Raw genomic sequence first — 18,779 nt, 5'->3', positions numbered from 1 at the left:
AGCCTGGCTAAGTCTTCCTACTTGGCCCTGGCTGTCTACCTCTTCATTTGAAGTCCCATCTGACTCATCTGTGGTGGGCAGACCCTCCTTGGTACCTAGGGTACTGGCCTGTGAGGCCCTCAAAGTATCATACTCCTCTAGGAGTTGTACTAGCTGAAGGAGGGTAGGGTTTGCACCCTGTTTTAACTTTCTGGAGGTACACAATTGTCTCATCTCCTGAAAAGTTAGGGTATCATATCTAGAGGGGGTCTTCTTCAGACCTGCCCCTCCTGAGAGAGCATCTACTTGATCTCCTCCCAGAGACATGATCTAGTGAGGGTGTGGTGTGTGCACCTACCTACACTAGTTGTTTCTACTAAACCTCTCTGGTAGTTGTAGTCAGGGTGTGTTACTCCCTTCAACCTACAACCACTAAGTCCAGTAGGACTTAAGTATTATAATCTATGTTATATGTACCTAAACAATATCTGTGTGATCTTTCAATTTAGTATCTCAAGATTACAATGGTATTAAAACAGCAAGCTCAGATCCCAACCGCTGCTCACCAATGTGAGAAGTTGGCCTGATGTATGATGTCACTAGTTCTAGTGTACACCTTATATCAGTCCAAACAACCCTTATGGTGATTGGTTGTAAAGTCAACCTTATAGACCAGCTATCCTAGTGGTAGCATGGACAAGAGCAGTCTTGGTCTAAACTCTGAATGGCATGTGAAGCCAGCTGTGATACCATATATAATCCCTTGAATACCAAATGAAAGGACACCACAACAGGTATATATATATAAAATAAAGTGTATTTATTCTAGTCAAACCCTCAGCACTCTTTATGAGATTAGAGGTAAGTACAACACAGTCTTATTTAAGCATACATTAAGTCACACAGGTAAGTAATACAGTTAGGCCCTAGGGGCCACGCAAACCATATACTAAAGAAGTGGTATAAGGACCACTGTCACGGAAATAGGATAGGCCTAGGCCTAGGGAATCGCTGGGGCTACACTACACTAGCAACAGTTAGGAAGTGGGAGGCCCACGGGATTCAGGTGCTGAGTGGAAACACTCACGCCTAATGCGTAAAAGTCGATAGAATTACTAGCAGTTAGAAATTAACAGTTTAAGGACACTTCTGAAGCAGCTAGAGAGTCGAGACTCGGAAACTAGGCCCTAGGATAGTCACTACCCTTGTGAGCACCGAAGTACCCAAGTTACCTAGCCCACGGGCAGCGGGTGCATAGGTGTGAACTTGCGTCGGGTTTCGTCGTGGACTTCTATGGATGCCTGAAGGAAAGTTGCTCACTGGCAGTCAGTGAAGAGTGTCCGATGGATCCCAAGGCTGGGATCAAGAAGAGAGGAGACCTGCAAGCAGAAGGGACAGAGTCAAGGTCACTAGCCAGTGACCACATGGAACCAGGAAGGAACCAGGCGATGTCGTGAAGATTGCAGGTGAAGGTGAAGCTTGTCGCTGCAGCCACGGGGACCAGGAGACGTCAAGGACGACCAGGACCAGGAGGCGAGCTGTCCCACGAAGGCTCTTGCTGTCGGCGGTGTCGAAGTTGGACTAGGACTCACCAAGCCTTGGCAAGCGGAACCCACGAAGAACGGAGGACTTGCTTCTGGTGCAGACCAGGAAGGTCTGGGGTGCTTCTCTTTTGCAAGGAAGCGGGAGCCAGTCTGGAGGAGCCAAACCAGCAGTGAAGATTTCAGGATGCGTCGTCACAGAGGCCACTAGCCAACGGGCAAGCAACCGGACAGGCGCGGCAAGCAGGAAAATGCAGAAGGGCCCCACGCAGGACTCGTGAAGTGTGGGGGGCTGATCTTCAGTGCAGATGATGCTTGGGGTTGGGGCTTCTCAATCCCCGGTGCACAACTTCGAGGGTGCCTCAGAAGCTGCGCTGGAAGATACTAGCCACTTTTCCCAGGTAGCCGGTCCCACGTCTCTCGTCGCCTCCACGGATCTCAGCTCGGCTGTGGATGTGGATCAGGGTCGGAGAAGTCTGGAAGTCAAGGCTCTGCAGTCGGTCCCTCGTAGAACTTCAGCAAAGCAAAGGGTAGTCTCTTGATGGTGCCTGTTTGCACAGGGTAGCCACTCCTTGGCCACAAGGGAGATTCTTCAGTCTTCTTCTTTCGTCGAATGTCGAAGGTCCAGAGTTTCTGTTCAAGTTGCAGGTTCAGGATAATCTAATCTCCTGGGGCCCAGCTACTACTCTTATACTAATCTGGGGGGCTGGGTTGCCTGCTAGGTCACGCCTTATGGGTGGGACCTGGGAGGGGGGTGGTTAAACCCCCTTCCCTTTGTCCAGTTTCGCGCCAGGACTGGGGCTGGAGCGCCCCAGCACCGGTTTGAACTGGACTATGCACGGGACACCTTGTGTGCCCCAGGCATGTCTCATTCTTTTCATCCCTCCCTGCCCCAATACACTAAGGCCTGTCTGGGGTGGTGCTCGCACCTCCCAAGGCAGGAAACCTATTGTCCAAGCCTCCCTTGCCGGGATCACTCCCAGCAGCAGGAGGTCAGACTCGTGTCTGTGGCAGCAGCATCCATTTTGTGATGCTGGGGCTCTGGTTAACTTTAACCGGGTAAGTAGGTTACAACATGTCTTCTCCCTCTAGAAGGGAGGGATAATATCCTCATCCCCAGAAATGGGATGGGGGTATTATTCCAAAGTGTTAGACACCTTACACGACATGTTTTGATAAAGCCAAACCATAGTTACCATAACCGTTTAAGATTATAAGGCACTTTAAGAGTATATGGTAGGCTATATCATAGAACAGCTATAAGGACATGGTTCCGAAAGCTGCAGACAGGCTCAGCTCATGCTAGAGCACCATCTCACATGTTACCAAGCACTCTGCCTCCAGGATTGTTAAGGCCTGCCATAGGAGTGGCTGATAGGTACACATGTGTCTATATGTAAGTTAGGTATAGGAATACTACACCTAAGCAAGGGGTGATTACACGACCTTGCCCCAGCTGAGTGATCAGCCAGTTGTGTCATAATGGAAGGCCAGGCCAGGGGTGGCATAATACATGCTGCAGCCCCTGGTAGGCCTAGAGTACACCTATGCCCTGGGTACCTAAGGTACACTGTACAGGGACCAATAAGGTGATCCTATCAAAATGGGTTATGTACCTAAAGGACATAGCATCAATTTAGAGAGAGAACAGCAGGGCTGTGGGTCTGATTAGCAGGCCCACAGCCACATCTAAGTCGAAAACCAGTAAAGCAAAAGCACAAAGTGGGGGTGAACAAAGAAAGCAGACCCTACTCTCCTACACCCGGACCTTCTGCATCTCCGTATGTCCACACAAGTGGCTGCCGTGCAGACCGGACCTGCTGTCCAAGATGAATGGGATGATTCATTACCCCAACCTGCCATCGCGGAACTTGGCAGCATGGCTCCTGAGGTCCTCCAGTGTGGACATTTAGGCCTTCCACAGGACTGCATGACCATATTGAAAGAGGCAAGGAGACCTTCTACAAGGCACTCTTATGCTTGCAAATGGAAACGGTTTTACATATGGTGTGTGCAAAATAATTGTAGTCCCACCAAAGGGCAGGAGGAGGTAGTTTTGCCCTATTTGCTACAACTAGCCAGAGCAGGTTTGAAATTCTCGTCCATTAAGGTGCACCTAGCTGCCATTATGGCATACAGTTAGCGCACAAGCCTCTTTTGACCGCTGCTAAAGCTCATTCCACGAGAGGAAAAGCGGCTACCACTGCTTTTCTCATTGTACCGCTCACCGAGATTGGTAAAGCAGCTACTTGGAGATCAGTGCATACATTTACAAGGCATTACTGTCTTGACTAAGATACTAGAGCGGACACTCAAGTAGGCCAAGTCTCCTTGAGGAATCTGCTCAACTGCTGATTTTTCGGTTGTTAATTTGGTCACTTTGTTTCTCATTTGCCTGCAGGTGGAAAATGGGTTTGCTATTCTATTCAGTGCTTATGACTATTGATGAGGATCCCCTGGAAGAGAAGGATACGTTACTTAACTGTAATCCTAGATCTGAAAGAAACACGTTAGTTAGATTCCTCACCTTAGAATATCCCCAGGCGTCAGCCTGGATCCGGAAAGAATTTTCGTCAGCAATACCCCTTGCGCGTCGCTAGGCGTCGTCTGCGGCTCCGCGTCCATCGTCTGCGTCGTGCGCCGGAATGACGTCGTCGGAGTACTTGGACGCTGCCCTCGCGTGCTGACGTCAGTTCTTCTTTTTTCCGCGCCAGACAGCGCCGATCCGGGAAGAGCTTACTACCCCTTAGTCAATTTTTGACTAAATTTTTTGACTCTTTTTGGTCTTCTGTCGACTCGACTCTGCTGCTAGGATGCCTTGATCTAAGGCCTGTGCCGCCTGTCATCGCCTGATGTCGGTGACGGATCACCATTGCCGGTGCCTTTACTGCCTGGGGGCCGACCACGACGCAGAATTGTGCCCCGATTGTCAGGCCTTGACCTCGAAGGCTAGGCGGGAGCGGTCCCGTAAGCTTCTCGAGCTTCGGCACTCGGCTCCGTGCCGCTCACGGTCCCGGTCCAGGAGGAGGTCCAAGGACCGGTCGTGGAGCCGCAGTCACCATCATCGCTCGTCGGGCTCGAAGTCTTCGGGTAAGACGAAGCGATCAAAGAAGTCCAAGAGGGGACACCGCTCTTCGGACTCCCCTCGCCGGTCGCGCGACTCGGCCGAGGGTCAGGGTGGTCCCGCCGCCAGAGCCGCAGGAGCCGCGTCCGTCTCCATACCCGCTGGTCCCTGGGACTGACGCGACTCCGCCGGAGGTCAGTGCCTTCCTTTCGGCCATGAGGGGCCTGTCTACGCCTGGCGGCGCGCCTTCGGGCCCCGACTGGGCGACCTCGCGTGCCGGCGGCTCCGGCGCCGTCGAGGATTTCCGTCCTGACGCCGCAGATCCCCGAGGGATCCAGGCCTGGATCTCTGTCAGCGCCGGTCGACCTCAAGACGCCTCCTCCGCCGGCGCAGACACCGGTTCCACCTCCGGCACCGTCTCCGGATGCCGCCGTTCCCCGGTTTAGCCCCTGTCCGGACCCGACACCGATGGATGACCGTTTTCATCTACCGTCCGGCTCCGATCGTTTCATCTGTTAGGAATCGGATGACGGGGGCGACTGGGAGGGGTCTGAGGACCCTATGGCACTCCAGGGTCAACTTTCACAGGACTGGGCAGACGAACTGGGGGATGTCAGTGGTCTGGACACTTTGCCGGACGCTGGCTTCATCTCTCCTCCGACTGTGGCTTTGGAGGAAGGTGCAGCTTTTTCAGTGGTGCTGCCCAAGGCGGCCGAAGCCCTGGGGCTTGAGTTGCCTGCTGTGGCCATGAGGACTAATATCCTCACAGAGGTGCTTCAACCATCAGCAAGCTCCACAGAGCCTCTGCTGCAGTTCAATGAGGCCCTCATCGATGTTCTGCAGGGCACTTGGTCCAAGCCCTCCACAGTTCCTCCTGTGGATCGGAACGTGGCCCGGCGCCACCGCCCAGCTCCAGGCGACCCCAGTTTCATGTCCCAACACCCCACCCCCTAGAGCCTGGTTATACAGGCCTCCACTTCCCAATCCTCCTTCCCGTCCGCTCCTCCGGATCGGGAATCCAAGAGGCTGGAACAGTTCGGAAAGAAACTGTTCTCTTCCCTGAGTTTGGGCCTGCGGTCTTTGAACACCGCTTGCCTCTTGGACCATTTCTCCCACTCTCTGTGGGATGCGGTGGAGGACGTGCTGCCACTGTGTCCGGAGGAGGCCCAGGCACGTCTCTCCCAGGCACTTGCTGACGGGCGAGATGCAGCGCCATACGGTGTGGACTTGACACCACGGACTCGCTGGGTAGGGCGATTTCCACCACGGTGGCGCTCCGGCGCCACGCCTGGCTGAGGTCCATGTCTTTTTCGGGGGATGTCCAGAGTACCCTCATGGATATGCCCTTTGATCCCACTACTTTCTGGTTCCCAAGAAGGGCAAAGGGGGCCTACGCCCTATCTTGGACCTCAGGAGCGTCAACACCTTCTTCCGGAAGGAACGGTTCAAGATGCTAACTTTAGCTCAGGTTCTGGCTGCCCTCGCCTGGAGACTGGATGGTAGCGTTGGACTTGCAGGACGCCTATTTTCACATCCCCGTCCTGCCGGTCCACCGGCGTTACCTGCGGTTCACGGTGGGTCAGGAGCACTTTCAGTTCACCGTGCTCCCCTTCGGCCTCACCAGTGCTCCTCGGGTGTTCACAAAAGTGATTGCGGTGGTTCGCAGCTCATCTGCGCAGATCGGGGGTTCCAGTCTTCCCCTATCGACGACTGGCTGTTGAAAGCGGGCTCGCCCCAGCAAGTCGTCTCCCACCTCCAGACTACGACCGACCTCCTCCATCAACGTGCCAAATGTCACACCTGAATCCCTCTCAGAAGCTCCTCTTCATCGGAGCGGTTCTCGATTCGGCGCAGTTCCGGGCTTATCCTCCGGAATAGCGGGTCCGGGATATTCAGGCTCGGATTCCCATCTTTCGGCCTCTATCCTGGGTTTCGGTCAGGTTGGTGCTGCGGCTTCTGGGGCTGATGGCCTCCTGCATCCTGTTGGTGCATTACGCCAGGTGGCGAATGCAGGCTCTGCAGTGGGACCTGAAGTTTCAGTGGGCCCAGCATCGAGGCAACCTGTCCGACCATGTCTTGATCTTGGAGGGCACTGCGAAACAATTGCAGTGGTGGCTCATGGACCGCGATTGGGTCAGCGGCAGATGCCTCTCCCTACCCCAACCGGAGCACGTAGTAGTGACGGACGCGTCCCTGCTGGGATGGGGGGCCACATGGGAGAGGCGGAGATCAGAGGACTCTGGTCTCCGGCGGAGGCTCAACTCCACATCAACCTTTTGGAGCTGAGAGCGATCCGGCTTGCACTGAAAGCCTTCCTTCCATCGGTCCGGGGAAGTGTCGTGCAGGTGTTCACGGACAACACCACCGCCATGTGGTATTGCAACAAACAGGGCGGGGTAGGGTCGTGGACCCTTTGTCAGGAGGCTCTGCGCCTCTGGACATGGCTGGAACACCAGGGCATCACCCTGGTGGTTCAACAGACTCACTGGATGACGTCATCAGTGATGTCATTTGAGATGTCATCAGTGATGTCATAAGTGATGTCACTGACCATGTCATGAGTGATGTAATATGTGACGTCATCAGCAGTGCATTGCGGGGGCGCGCGAGTTATAGTTAGCTGAACTAACTATAACAGGGGAATTTCTAGGGTTTTGTACGAGGGAAATGTCCAGCTAACTATAACACCCCTGAAACCTATGGTTTTTTCAGTGAATTTCAAAGGTTTTTTAAATGCTAATTCCGATCTATAATTTATCTCTACAGCTATGATGTTTAATGATTTTCATTGAATTTCTAAATTTTTTATTTTCAGTGTGTAAATTCCTTTAATTATGTTTTTTTAAAGTAGTTTATCACCTTTTCTTAACTTATTTTTTCCATTAATTCTTTTAAAAATTAAAAAATATTATTTGTTTTTATTGGGTTTTTAAAAAAAAATTGTTAATGTTTTAAAATATATTTTTATATTTTTTAAAAATATTTTTAAAAATATTTTCAAAACTTCAATTTTTCCCCCCATTTTTGGGGATCTGCGCACCCTATGCGCACCGTTCTCGACCCCTACGCGTAAGCATCCGTGTACGGTATGCATTGGGTACGTGTTTGGTGCGCGATTGCAATGCGACCGGTACGCGACTCCAAGCCTATACTCGACATGTATGATGCTCGTTACGCGACGCTTGCGCGATGCGTCATGTGAGTGCAAGACGCGGTGGGTGCGCGAATCCCGTGAAATATTTAACTTTTAAAAAAACATATATATGTATTTTATGTGAATATTAATTGGAGACAAACTGTAAACTACTCATAAAAGTAATATATTTTTACATCTAATCCTATATTCTTTTCTCCCAAAAATGTCTGTTTTTTTTCCTTGGATCCGCGCACCCAACGTGTTAGGAACCGCGCACCCAACGCTAGAGAAACCGTACACCCAACGCGTTAGGATGCGCGACTCCTAATTTTACCGTAAAAAAAAAAATAGCCCCTATCACTAATGTTTATTATCCCGGGGGGGCCCCATCCCCCAGGGCTTATAAAAAAATGTTGGAGACCGTGGGGGAAGCCCAAATGCCCCCACGGTCCCAGCCGGCTCCCCTCGTCCTTCGGGAGTCAGTATTGCTTTCCCACATGGGGAGCTGCTGACATGCAGCTCCCCGTGTGGAAAAGCAATATCGTTTGGATTTTGAAAGAGAGAGCAGGTTTCCCTGCTCTCTTTCAAAATCCTAACGAAGTTTACTATGGGAGGGCGGGAGACTCCCACCCTCTCATAGCAAACAGTGTACTGGGGGATGGGCACCCCAGGACACTGTCGGAGCCGGCCCTGGGGGGTGGCAGTCCCCAGGGCCCTCGAGGGCTTCAGGAGGGGGGCCACGGAGCCCCCCTCCCCCTATTAATTTACAAACATTTTGCACCCGGGATTTGGCCCACCCGGGGGCTAATTATTAACGAAGCGCGGAAGCCTGCGCTTAGGGTTTTTTTTATTTTTTTTTCAGCCGGATCCGCGCACCGTGCGCGCATTTCGCCGTTTTTTTTATTTTTTTAAAAGGGGGACCTAGGGGGTCCTTCTGGGACCCCCTAAGCAACACTAGAGAGGGTCAGAGTATTTCTACCCTGCCCCCTTTATATGTTTTAAACACGTATTCCCCTAACTACTTTAACCTCGCTTCTACCGAGGCACAAAATGGCTGCCAACAGTTCCTGGTTTCGAATGTAGACACACTTGACAGTTGATTAGTATTCAGCGCGTGATCGGGAGGGTGCGCGCTCGGTTCGGGGAGGGTGCGCAGATCCTCCGAGGCCATAGATATATCTATCTTTTTTTAGTCTAATTTTCTCAGGAACTACTGAACGGATTTACACCATTTATGCAAAAGGCACGAGTTTGAACTGAGGACTACCTCTTTGCCAAATTTGGTGGCTGCGTCAACAGGTCCTATGGGAAAATGCATTGGGAAAACGTGTTTTGGGACCCCCCTTTTTTCTCGGCCCCCGCTTGACGAATCACCACGAAACTTTCAGGATAGGAGCGGCCCGGAGCTGGCCAAAAGTTTGGAAAATTTCGCAAAAATTCGTCAACCGACGCCAGACTTATTGGGAATAGAATGTTGCGGATTTCCTATGGAAAATAGGTCCTAACTATAACTACCTAGTGGTGACCGCCAGTAGGTTGTGTGTGTGTGTGTGTGTGTGTGTATATATATAGAGATATAGAGATATAGAGATATAGAGATATAGAGATATAGAGATACATAGATATATATATTTTCTCTGGGATAAAAGTCTTTCACAAGAGGGCACATAATTTGACAGATTATTTTCCCCTTCTTACTACCATACTCCCGTTGGTGCACTGTAGTCACCAGCAAGCCACTTTCGTCCTCATGAGAAGGAATGACGGCAGCCGTGTCACCAAGTTAAAGCCATTTGCTTTGCTATACAATACCATTAGCAAAGCAAATGGCTTTAATTTAATGAAAGGCGAGACCTATTGCATTTACAATGCTTGTTTTTTTTCAGCCTTCGGGTTCGGACGTGAATTGCTGCGCTCCGGTTTGCAACCGTTTTCCGAGTTCCCTTCGGTGCGCAATTCACTTACCCTCAATGGTATTGTTTCGATCGCATACTTACATTTCTCCGCGTATCATATCAAATACAAAACTCTTTTAGATCGGGCATCTCTTGGAAGGTCGTCCGGCCTACCTGCGTCGGTTCACCTCGCAGTCGATGGATCGGATTCCATTTAAATTCTGCCCTCGGTGCCATGCGAAGTTCCCGCGCACCGACTCGCACGAAGTGTGCAACTTGTGCTCATCTCCGGAGCACAACGAACAGGACTGCAACGCGTGAAAGGAAGAACAGGAGCATCCTATATCCGTCTCCGAATCTGGCTCCTATATGGACAAAGATATTCTGCAAGGTCAGCGTATTGTGAGTACCGAACCTCCCTTGCCCCAAAGTTTTACTCAACCCAGGAAAAAGTCTCCGGTCCCACCTCTGCCTTCGGGCCATGGTCGGTACGGAGATTTTTTTTTTACAACTCCCCGCCTACTGGCTTGGCACCGAAACACATGTTCAAGCCTTCTGGCTTGGGATCGAGTCGTCCACACTCAGGCACCGAACTGAAACCCTTGGGGTTGAAACCAGTCTCGGGCCCAACTCCTTAGAAACAGTCTTCGGAGCCGAAATCCTCTGCACCGAAAACACCGGCACTGAAAACTTCGGCTCCCATACCACCAAAGGATCCCTGTTTCGACGTCCCGTCTGCAAAATCGGACCCAAAACAAAAGGAACTATACATTCATCCAAAAAATGGACATATTGCAGCCAAATTGCCACATAAACGCTGATCTGAGTCGGAGGAGACTTATCGCATTCCTTTAAAAAGGAAACCTGTTGGGACTAACCCGTCTCCTCCTCCTCCCCCATCACCTCCTTCCCCACAAACAGTGTTTACTCATTACTCCGACTAATTCGCCACAACCACAAACACCTGATCAGGATGATAGAGATAGGGGTCATTCTATTATCCTTCACCTGCAGACCCCTGGAACGATTATAATACAGACTCTGCAACAGATAATGATCCTGACCTTTATCCTACTATTCCTTTTCCACCAGATGACAATGTAGGCTCTATAGAGCTTCTATGTAGAGCTGCTGAATACCATGGGGTGCTAGTACATAAGGAATCCCTAGAGGAGGATTTACTCTGTGAAACCCTTAGTAGTGCACAAAGATCCACCTACACACTCCCTATGCTCAAAGGTATGTTAAGAAGTGGATGACCTATTCAATGTTCGTGTACGCATTCTCAAACCCAAGATAGACAAAAAAAATTAACCTGCACCATCGGATCCAGTTTTCATCTAGAGTGAGTTACCTTTAAATTATTTAGTAGTTTCTAGCACCCATAAACGGGCCAATTCACAGACACCGGGGGATGCTCCACCTCCAGACAAAGAGTCTAAGTTCATAGATGCCTCTGGGAAAAGAGTAACCTCCCAAGCTGCAAATTACTGGCGTATTGCTAATACCAGGCCCTTTTAGCCAGGTACAATAGGGCGCGCATTGGGATGAAATGGAGCAATTGCTCCAATTCTTACCAGATGAGCATAAATCCAAAGCTCAAGACTTGGTGCAAGAGGTAAAGCTCATTTCTAATTCTTCAATTAGGTGTGCATTAGATGCAGCTGACACTCTGGCTAGAGCCATCACTACCATTGTGTTACTAAGACGACACTGTGAGAAAGTGCCCTCTTTCTGCATGGTTACCCCCACTTTTTAGGTCTCGCCTGGCGTAGGCTGCGCAGACATGCGCAGTCTCGCTGGCGAGATTTAATAAGTTAGGGTAGATTTCGCTAGCGGGGTTTAAGCCCCGCCCCTCTTTTCCATTGGCTGGCGCCACCGTTTATGCTAAACGGTGGCCAGCCATTGGAAAAGAGCTTCCAGTGACTTACACTTTTCTCTTTTAGAGCCGTCCCAGTTGGACTGACTGCCCCGACTTACTGCTGGCGTAAAAGGTTTCTTGTCTTTATGGGGCCAAATACATGGCCCCATAAAGATAAGAAAGCTTTTAGCAGGCGAGGCCTGGGACAGCAGAAAAAGGGGTTAAAAACGTCATGGCGAGCCCTTTTTTTTTTTTTACATGCAACGTGCTTTGTCCCTCTAAGATCAGACCGCAAGGGGAAGCGGACCGGTGTTCGCAGCTCGAACCCGCTCATATTTATTTATTCAGATCTGCGGAGAGATCGAAACAGATAGATCTGTGTCCGGCTTCACCGAGGATCGGGGGTGCCAAAAATAAAGAAATCCAAATCCCAGCTGCTCTTGCCCAGGATCACACCTTGCGATCGAGCAAGTGCATGGCACGCCTCAGTTTCCCGCAAGGCCTCCTGTGACAAGTAAGGGCTGTGGTGGATTGGCCATGAAGGCAGGCGCTGTCTGCAGGATTCAAGGCACACGCCGGCCTCCGGTCTACGTGTACTGATTTGTTTGCCGTGATTAGAAGCGCCCCATCCCTTAAGAGTCCAACTTGAAGGCGCTGCTCGAGAACTATCAATGCATGTTCTGATGTGCTTCAAGTATCGGAGATTATTGTTTTAAGAACATGCTTTTATTGTATAAGTTTTTTGGGGAAAATTAGTACTTATATTAATACAGAACACTACACATGGTTATTGTAATCTTTTGCTATATTTTTTAAGGAGGGCCTTAGCGGAAAGGTCTGGCACAGTTCTGAAAGGGGGCGGGGAGCGCAAGCTGTGTCTGTGATTGAGCACCCCTCCCCCACACCTCACTATATTAAAAGCTAGGATATTTGATTTCTATTCCGCAACCGGGTCTCTCCAGCGGTGTGTGATTTGGGGGGCCCAGGGGAGTTGGGCCCCCCACAAGCTGTGCCCTTACTGGCATCTGCTGCGTCCCAGATTGAACAGACCTGTATTGCATTCCTTCTCCGCCGAGGCGGGGAATTAATACACGGGACACCGCGTGCTGCATGGAAATGGAAAGGTCAGATCCCGCCGCGTTCTCATTTCAAGTCTCCCCCCCCCCCCCCCCTTTAATTAATCCTGTAGCTTTTGCCTATGGGTTAATCGGTCTGGTGCGCAAAATCAGATCTGTCGGGTGGTTACCATGGGTAAAACATCATGTACACTTCTGGTGTGCGAGGCACCTTCAGGTTCAAGTATGGCAGCCGTGCACTTCTTTTGTAATGCACAGCTGCCGAAATCAATGAACAAAAACTTGCCATTGGCGCCAGCGACTTGCAGCCTCTCATCCCTGTCCTGCCCCCGAGGGCTGCGCTTTACTTTTGAAAAACGTGCCGCTTTCATTAACACAAATCCAACTCCGTTTTAATCGTAACTGTCTCACTGCTTGAGTGTTAGTTAACATTCAATGGTGACGTCGGTTCCCTGGCGGGGCGCCTCCTGTGTGATGCACATGTGTGGTATTTCCGAGTGTAATGCATTTTCTGACCCCCCTCCTCCCCAGCAGAAGGAAGCGGGCAGGGGGCTGAGGGCTTGTGCCACCCCGGAAGTCCTGCCAGCAGCCCGGAACACCAGAGCCCAGCTGCTAGCCTTGGTGGTAGCCCACGCAGTGCCAGCCCCCGCAGACCAGTCCAGGGGGCCCCGCCAACGACTACAACCGCCTGGAGGACCTTCTTGGCATCATCGAAAGAGATTCCCCCCTCGGGTAAAGTCCGCTCTTTTATCATTGTCACTTCTAGTGTCTGGCCAAGGACAGCCTTAGCAGTCTTTTGCAAGCGCTTTCAACGTCTCGTCGGGGGTAGTAGGCGCTATATCAATGCAGTAACAATACAAATAAGATTGATGCACACCAAGGGCATGTCTTCTCCGATGGCTATACAGTGCCATGGACTTTACATTATGTCTACTTGGTTGCTTCAAATGTTTCAATCGGACTTTGTATATAGATGTGTACACATTTAAAGCAATGCTCCTACCAGCTGCTGCCCGTCTACCTGCCCCAGCCCCTCCCTCCCATTGTAGTCAGCTTACCCTGAGCACCTCCCTCTGTTGTCTGTGCCCCCTCCCGCTTACCCCTTCACCTTACTCCTTGTTGTCTCCCACCCCCTCGCTTGCAATAAACAAGAACTTCCCTTCCTGTTGCCTCCAGTCCCGATGCCCGCCCTATAGCAATAAAGTAAGAAAGCACTATGGCGCGGCATTCACTGACAGCATCGGTGCTTTTTGCCAGGCATGCAAAAGGGGGTGGTGATGGACGGAGCATCAGAACCAATGAAACACTCACACCCAGTCAACAGATCTGGGTTTGATCCATCACCGTTCTTTAGCCCACTCTGCCACCCCATAGGCGATACACATTGGCTTTGCAACAGTAAACAGGTGGGGATGATAGTGGTCATTTTATAATGGTGAAAGACTGGTGCTAGCCCCGTTCACGTCTGCACAATCAGTGCTTGCTTACATCTACACTACAACCGCAGTGCGCACAGACGGACAATGAATCCATGTATTAAAGTTGCCGCACTTTGTGGCAACTGCTGCTTACCTACCCCGGAGATAAGCCACCCACCATCTTTCAGTTGTTGCAGGGTCGCCACTGTAGCAACAGCGTGCTGCGGCCCCACGGGGGGCTAATCCCCACAGCCAGCGGCACACCTCCACACTTGTGAGCTTGTACAGCCACCCTGGTGCCCCACGGTTTGGTGATCTTGTAAAATGATGACATAGCATTATAAACAATCCTCCTAATTCTTTCAAGGCGCGCGTTTGGTGCCATGTTTGTTTGCTGGACTGTTGTATTTCTTTTGCAAGTAAGTTTGTGCGTTTGTTTGTTTTAAGACTATACTCGCCCAAACTCGCCAGTTGGCCGAGATACAATTTTCGGACATGGCTCTATGAAGGGCTGCACGTGACAATAACTTTTCACTCTTTTTTTTTTTTTTCCTGATTGAGTCAAACTTTCGTACCCATCCTGTGACCACTGCAGACAGCTGCTACTACCCCCGCCCCGCCCGTGCCCTTCTCCGGTTGTTTGGCCACTGGGGACTTTTTCCAGCTCTGGGAAGTCCGTGAAAGGGAAACAGTCTCTTAGTATCGGATTCAGGAGGGGGCGGGACTGATCTGCTGTCTCTCCACCACCTCCTCTGAAGGGAAGCCCTCCGTGCCTGTCTTCACTCACCACTGGCTCTGTGTTTCCGCCTCTCTTCTGTGTGATGCCTCTGGTGCAGTGCTGGGCTCGGGCAAAGGGAGACTCTCTGCTTGTATTGGGAACACATCTCTCAGTGACCCATAATTTGGGATCCCTGGGTGGGGTCCATATTATGATCATCTTTTACACACTGACCTTAAAGAAATTGGCAACAAAAACTGCTATAGTGGTGGCATTACGGCAGAGCTTCCAACTTTGGAACTGGGAAACCCTGTTTGAATCCTGGCGATGGATCAACATCCTGTGATTCTGTGCAAATCATGTAATCTCTCCCTGCCTACAAAAAGTAAATGTGTTCTTGTGTAGTATAAATGGGGCTCATGTAAAGTGCTCCAATACCTTCGGGTCGAGTTCGCTCTTTATAAAAACTAAAACAAGCATTAAAAATGCAATAGGTCTTGCCTTTCATTAAGTTAAAGCCATTTGCTTTGCTATACGATACCATTAGCAAAGCAAATGGCTTTAACTTAATCAAAGGCAACACCTATTGCATTTTCAATGCTTGTTTCCGAACTGCTGATATACTTTAACTGAGTGTTCCCTGGGCTCCTGCCAATTAGGTACCCAAGGCCTATGTTCTTTCCCTAAAACTGCATTGAAGACCAAACCCAATTGGCACTCTCTGGCCACAGGTGAACCCTGGTAAAGGGTACCACAGGTACCCAGGGCACTGTGACCAGGGAAGGCCTCTAAGGACTGCAGCACTTATTGTGCCACCCTCAGAGGTCCTGTTCCTTTACACTCTCACACTGCCTTTGCAGGCTGCGTGTCTTGGTGCAGAACAAAGTGAAGAGTCGACATGGCACACAACCCTGTGTGCCATGCCTACAACCCAATGCCCTGGCATAGATCAGTCACCCCTCTAGCTGAGTGAACTATACCAGTGGTGAGCGTACAGGTGCATGAGCCCTGTACACCCACAGTGTCGAAGTTCATTCTGAGCCATTGTAATTGCAGTGCTGCCATTAAGAGTATATGGTGCTGGGAGTTTGTCATTACGAACTCCTCAGCACCATAATGGCTTTACTGAAAACGGAGAAGTTTTGTATCAAACTTCTCAGCACATTAAACCCACACTGATGCCAGTGTGGGATTTAATGAAAAATGCACACAGAGGGCATCTCAGAGATGCCCCCTGAAAACTAACCCACCACTAGTGTCCAGGCTGAGTGGCTGCTTTCAGCTGCCACCACCAGACATGTCTCTGGACCCCTGGGTCGAGAGCCTGCTGCTCTCTGGGGCCTGAAACAATGCACATCCTGGGACGAGGTGCCAATCTTCCTCCCCCAGGATGGGCAGGGTTTACGAAGGGGAAGCTTCAAAGGCTTGCCCCCTTTGTGAGCTTCCCCAGGCCACTTGCTGCTTTTAGCAACTGGTCCCCACTGGTTCTGACCCCCACTTTGAGCGGGAGAACCAGTGGGAAAAACAAGTGAGGAAGAGAGGTGTGCCCACCTTTGCCAAATCCACCCCTCAGGTGGGGGAGGCGAGGTGAAGCACAAATCTGTCCCCACCATCTTGCAGATGGGAGGACTCCGCCAACCAGGGACAGGCTCATGCCCCGCTCCCACTGGAGGGTGGCATAATAGGGAGTGAACCCACCTCAGAGAAGGGACCCATTGGTCCCAACCTTTTATTTGCCTGTAATGCCCCCAATTCTAATATTTAGTGGCACCCCCAAACCTTGCCTCCTCGTACAAGCAACATCAAGAAAAAAAGGACCGAACAGCCACCCCGAAGTTGAGAAGAGGAGGGCACCCACTGACTTGGCCCCAGCCCTACCGGCCTGTCCCCACCTCAAACCTGCAGAAGCGAAACTCCAGTGTGTCCTGCAGCCAGCAACCTCGAGACCTCCGAGGACCTGCCCTGCCTTCCAAAGAAGACTTTGTCTTCCATGAACACCGGATTTGTTCACCTACAGACTCCAGCTTTGGCAAAATCCACGAGTATGCACCACTCTGCACCTGTCGCTCATGGTCTGAGTTTGAGTGGCTCAACACCACAAGGAGGTCTCCCTAGTGCCCTGACCCGAGATCCAGTGATCAGTGACCTGCCTGAAGCCGACGCCTGCAGCCACAATCCAGAAGGTCCCCCAACTGCGAACAGAAGCGGGTAAGAAGATCCAACCCTAAAAGACACACCTGCACTGAACACCCCGCGTCCTAGCCGACCCCCTGTATCCCACCTTCTCTTCAAGTGGTGGTCGCTCCTAGAAGACCTTCGTCCCCGAACCTGCAGTGTGTTTGCGAACCGGAGAATCCCCATTGAAAGTAACAGGGCACCCAATGCCTAAACAGCACCCTGCCGCCCTAGTGCCGCAGCGGGGTGTACCTTTAATGCTAACTTGAACCCCCATTTGCCCTGAGCTAAAGTCCAGGAACTTTGCTCCCACAACCTTATGACCTATTCTTGAGCAGCTACCAACCGGAGGCCCCTCTATCCCCATAGGATAACATTTGGCCTCAACACTATGCACCTGGCCGCCCTACTGCCGCTCAGGGTGCTTTGAGAGTGCATGCCGCTGAGGTTGCTTTGAGAGTGCATCCTCGATCCTGGTGGACCCCGGAGTCTAACCCCAGAAACCCAGCTCCCACAACAAAGTACTTGCCTGTTAACCGATAACTCTGTGTTTAAGGCATATGGGCTGCAGATCACACACTAGTGCATAGATCGCCATCTGGTGGTGGGCCCGGATGATTACACTTTGTTGTTGTCCTGGAAGAGTCTTTGTATGGTAGATGACTCCTCTGGAGTATAGTGCGCATGGGCATCGACTCCATCTTCAGATTGTTTTTTTCCGCCATCGTGCTCGGATGAGTGTCACTCCCGCTCGGTTTCGTTACCGATCTCATTTCAACGCGCATTCCTTGATTCCTACCGTCTGTATTGTTTTCGATGGAGACTTCCTTATACACGCCTCTCGAACAACCTTCACTTCTTGATTCCGGTGATCGTCTAGGGCCGTTGGGCCCAACTGCGCCATTGGGCCTTCGGCTCATGGAAAGAACACCATTCAAGAAGTGCCCTCAGGATGGACACAAATTCCCCCACACTGATCTACATGAGGTGTGCAATCTGTGCTGGTCCCCAGAGCACGAAAGCCGAGATTGCCAGGCCTGTGCTTCGTTCCGGTCGAAAAAGACAATCCGAGACCATTGAGCTCGGAGAGTCATGGCACAATTGTCTTAATCGGCACCAGACACCCTCGTCGAGGAGACTCCAGTCCAACCGGAGTCCGAAGAACAACAGAAGGAAGACCCCATCGTTTCCGAAGTGGAGGATTCAGCTTCCGAAGCAGACGAGCAGGCAGAAGATGACGATCCCCTTCCAGTTGGTCAACGGGTCAACCCTCTTGATGCCCCCACACCGGTTGAGGCTTCGGTTCCACTTCTACCTTCGGGCCCAGGTGCACACCGATCACAAACTTCCGATGCCCCGCCTTCGGGCCCAGCAACGAAGACTTCCAAAAAGCCTCTAGGTGACTCGGGCTCGAGTCAGCCTCCAGTCAGTCCCGATAAACAGAAGGTTCTCAAACCGAAAGTGAAACCTATACAAACTCCGACACCAAAGCAAACTTCGGCACAAAAACGGTCGAACAGAAGCCAAGTCCGGCTCCGAAGCAAACTTCGGCACCTGAAACTGTCGACCCGAAACACGCTTCGGAACCAACAACTCGAGATCCAAACAAAATCTCCGATCCTAAGAAAAAACTCGAACCGAAAAAAGCTTCCGACCACAAATCTTCGCAACTGAAACCGCAATCTACTCCTAAGACTGTACTAAACATTGCTAAACCCAGCAAACAGCTCGATCCCAAATATGACAAGTCGGTATCGAGAGAGCATTCTCCCATAAAAGAGCTTTTCCGTCCAGATCCAAAGCAAAAGACTCTTCTTATTCACCTAAAGACTGGACATATCACTTCACCTGCTAAAAGGAAACTGGAACCACCTTCCACACCTCCAGTCCCACTCAAAAAACATGCTCAAACTTCT

The 18,779-nt window shown here is 50.9% G+C and overlaps 1 protein-coding gene across 1 annotated transcript in view; it reads left to right on the top strand.

Moving 5' to 3' along the window:
- Window positions 1-13,161: 13,161 nt before the first annotated feature.
- The window catches only part of LOC146770974 (cyclin-dependent kinase 12-like), a 59,889-nt gene continuing 54,271 nt past the window's right edge, over window positions 13,162-18,779 (top strand). Inside the window, exon 1 of the mRNA XM_085640382.1 lies at window positions 13,162-13,284. The gene's annotated coding sequence lies outside the window, so the exon portion shown is untranslated. The remainder of the gene's footprint in view (window positions 13,285-18,779) is intronic.

The sequence above is a fragment of the Triturus cristatus genome, unplaced genomic scaffold (genome assembly GCF_964204655.1).
Source record: "Triturus cristatus unplaced genomic scaffold, aTriCri1.1 SCAFFOLD_569, whole genome shotgun sequence".
NCBI lineage: Eukaryota > Metazoa > Chordata > Amphibia > Caudata > Salamandridae > Triturus > Triturus cristatus.
The sequence above is the reverse complement of the archived record's forward strand: the minus strand, read 5'-3'. Positions and strand labels throughout refer to the sequence as shown.